The following is a 4,125-nucleotide window of genomic DNA, read 5'->3' as shown; positions in this document are numbered from 1 at the left end:
AAAACTGTTTTTCATCCGGTGTGGAGAAGATGTCTTTAGCGCGGTCCTTTGGCAAAATGAAGCAATGCCCCTGTTCACCAACTTGGAGTACGCCGAGCCGAACGGCAACATTCCTTTCTTGGAACGGGGCTTATACGCCCAGCAGGCATGCTCCGCACCGAAATATAACTCAAGATCCAAAAACTGCAGCCGACCACAAATCGATGTCTCGTGGGTGAATTTTAAGCCGAAAGCGCAGCTTGGGAACAATTTTAAAAAACCGCGATCGCTTGATCACCCGCACACCAAATAATCGTCTGCGTAACGAAAACTTTCACATGTTCCTTCTGTTGCATTTTTTTTTTCAGATATACTCTTGTCGCAATGTGCAAGAAAAATATCACACAGTACCGGTGCTACAGCGGAACAGATACAGATACAACGTTTATGCACAAACAGCTCTCCCTCGAAGGAAACGACAGTGGAGTTAAGGTAGTAGATGAACAGCTCCAAAAGACTTTCGACTGACAGACCGCACGCACTGCGAAATGGGATTTCTCCATTTTTCTCAATACAAAGTCTGACAGCCTCAAAAAGCTATTCATGGGGACCGAACAGAAAAGGTCGTGCGCGTCAATTGAAAAACATGTTGTCCCCTTAAGCATTCCTCTCTGTAGAAACTCTAAAACTTCTTTAGAATTCCTGACCAGGACAGGATCCCCCCGCTCCAACGCAGACAAGTGTTTGCGTAGAAAACCCCTCACTTTCACCTGCCACGTATTCCCCTCCGTAACTTTAGTCCTGGACGGGCACCCACTCTTGTGAGTTTTAGTTGTGAAAGAAACTTCCAGGTTGACATTCTTTGACGACAGCACTTTCTTTCCTAAGCTGGATAAATCCAACTTCTGGCATAAGGCTCTGGTTTCTGATTTTATCCTGTTCAGTGAAACATCCTTAACAGGTTTGAAGTGTTTTTCTACGGCCTCACGTGACTTGTCTCTGAACAGCTTTTCTTCCGCTACCACAAAGCCGCCCTCCTTGTCAGCTATTAGTAGGCGGAGGTTATTTTTCCTGAAGTGTGAAACAACATACCTGAAATTGAAGCCGGCTTGACCATATCCTGATGTGCGCACAATAACATCTACACCTTCAGATATGCACCTGTCCCTGTCCTGCTGTGCCGCCTTATCCGCCAAAATTCGCACCAATCCAAGCTTGTCCACGGGCTTCTTCCTAGGCGCCAGGCTGTAGGGTGGGCCTTTTTCCGAGACACGGGTGACATCCGGCGGTGCAGAAGCATCTCCCAACAAGGTGACGCAGTCCGGCGAATCAAATCTTCTCTTTTTTTTCTTTTTTTTCGGCAGTGACGCTCGAAGCCAATCTCTAAGGGATTCCGTGACCTTGGAAGCAAGTCGCAGGTGCTCACCATACTTTCCGCAGCCCTCTCTTTCGGAGGACGTGGACCCGTGGCAGGGCAACCGCAAGGCATCCCGAAATCTTCTTACTTGCTTCCACCTCTCTGAACGGAGTATACTGCAGATCCTTTTCCCGTGACCGGCTGAAGGTAGCACACCCCCAAGGAGACGCAGCACTTCAAGCGGGTTGAAGCCGTGGCGAATTGCGACCGAGTAAAGTCTTGCCTCGCATGTCGAGGTGGGAGTCAGGTTGACATGGATGATTAGATCCGAAGGAATAATTTTGTCAAAACATCTCGAAAGGCCCGTTGTAGAGTCGTGCAAAAAACGACATGTCAATAAGTTCGGTGACTGCGCCACTAGCGCCACGTACAAAATCTCCCTGTCATGTGGTAAGGTGTACGTTGGCCAGACAGGGAGGTGCATTAATAGCGTGTTTTCGTAGACTGCGTTTTCCCCTCCGCTAAGCCCTCCGGAAAGAAGAAGCCGCTACTGCGCCTGCGCGCCCATGGCCTTGACTGTAGAAGTCTGGGTATCGTAGCGGGGTGTGGAGAGTGTTGCGGGACAGTAAAAACGATTTACGAAAACTCCCTGCATGCGTTCGTGATAAGGCAGTCCTCGTCTGGCCACTTAGCGGTTCACTGTGATCGGTGCGAATGCGGGCCCAACTCTGGAAAGTGCAGCCCGATCTTTGGTGACACCTGTGTCATGAGCCATTACAAAACAAAAACGGCCAGAGAAATCGACGAAGCCTTCCTGATTAGGTCCCACCACGACAATTAGTGTGTAAGCGCTCCCTCTTTATCCCTGAATGATAAAGAATTCTACTATTTGAAGAACCGATGACGCTGTCATTTGAGGGGGTGTGTTTTTACACCATATCTTTGTGTTCCGCCAAGTGTGCCTGCTTTTATATTTTTAAAATTCTGTCATCGAAATAAAGAATTCAGTTGAAAGTTTCGACGCGTCCTGTCTAGTTCTCCCTTCGTTTTCGTCCTTGTTGTTTTTGGCGTATTACATTATGATCTTGGATTAGCTAGATGTTATTGAATTAAGACGTACTTGTTTCAAATGCCAAAAAGTATTGTTTCTTTCTTTCACAACCAAGTCTTGTAAGTACTTCTTCGTGCAGCGCAGGAATAATGCGCAAATTTTTCATTTTTCTTGCTGCGACTACGAGCATATGGATATATCGCTGAATTCAAACGAATTTTTTTATTAATATTACTTTTTGCAACACTGAGAAACTGTGCTTAGGGACGTAATCAGACAGTAGTGTTTGCTTCCGTTTTTTTTATGTTACGTTAAAATTATACGAGACAGTGCCTCGTGTATTGCGTGCTGAGCTTCTCCTTGAATGCCTTTCCATGAAGGAAACAAAGCACGGCTTTCCAGATGAGTCTGTGCGTCAGCAGACGTGAGCTCAAGTGACATAACGCGACGGAAGCAACCGGTGCTGTGCAAGCGGGCCTTAACGCCGTTGGATTACATAGCGTGCGCAAAAGTAATCGCGTCGTCGACTCGCCATGCGTCAATACTAAGCGCGGTTTGGACCCGGCGCACGCGCAGTGGCGGCAACGCTATTCCACATTGCTTTTCCGTACGCTATTTTAAAACTCGCGAATGTTCTTTACGCTTCGCGGCCATTACTATTTCTGTAGCAACTCTGCAGTCGGATCGCAAGACCAGAATCCGCTAAACGCTCTAGCTCACGACATCGAATCGCTCCACGGCCAAACCAGGAAAGGCTGTAGCTACGATGAGTCGAGTGATGTCAGCGCGACGGATGCCATGGTACCGTACCGCATTGTATTTTGCAAGTAACGCAGCAAATACGGCACTTCGGCCTCGCTATTTAAGGAATGTTGATTTTGTGGGCGCAGCGTTCCCTCGTCGCGTTTTATGGTAGTCGCTCATTTCTCGCTCACAACCAGATCGCCCAGCAAAGCGGAGAAATATCTGCAAAGGCAATACCACGCACTAGATTTCGGCGGAATGAAACTCGTGCTGTTACTGTAACTTTTTACCCGGGAATATAATCATCACAATGGTATTATCCCGAGGCAGGGGCAGATCAAGAATTTTTTTTTTCAGGTCAAAGACAAAGTAACAGGGATAAATGCTGTCTATCCCTGTTACTTTTTCTTCGACTGAAAAAATGTTTCAACTTCTGCCCAAGTCTCGGGTGAATATCATTATGGTAAAGTTCCGCCAGCTAACCTGCGCACTAATCGTAATTTCGATAATCATCATTATCAATTTTGCGGTACATTAGAGACAAGGCTTATATCATTCAAGTTCACGAACTTTTGAAACATTTTTATTCGGGAGCACTCGTAGGTCAACTGTACTCCTTAAGGCTCATTTTCAGCAACAAAACAGAAGAACATATAACCACGGACAGTAGGAAAACTCATCTATGCAGCGTAATAATAAGTGTTGCGCATCCGTTCTGATTGCCTGAGCATTTCCGTTCTAAAGTGATAAGCTGGCTTCTTATCAACTGGTGAGCGAAACAAAGATATCATCTTGTCTCGATGAACAAAATATATCATCTTGTCTCCATGTGCGACAAGCCGCGACAAAACTATACCTTCAGAGCTGCTTCGGAGCAGTGGCTAAAACCGCGAATGCTTCAAACGCTCTCGACACTGTCGACGTACTAAAGGGGCCGACCACGATGGAAGAAAAACATTTAGGTGATGACCCTCGATCCGATCACGGAGCGTCC

This window comes from Ixodes scapularis, unplaced genomic scaffold (assembly GCF_016920785.2).
Source record: "Ixodes scapularis isolate PalLabHiFi unplaced genomic scaffold, ASM1692078v2 PGA_scaffold11__112_contigs__length_91849675, whole genome shotgun sequence".
Lineage (NCBI taxonomy): Eukaryota > Metazoa > Arthropoda > Arachnida > Ixodida > Ixodidae > Ixodes > Ixodes scapularis.
This window is presented reverse-complemented; position numbering follows the sequence as displayed.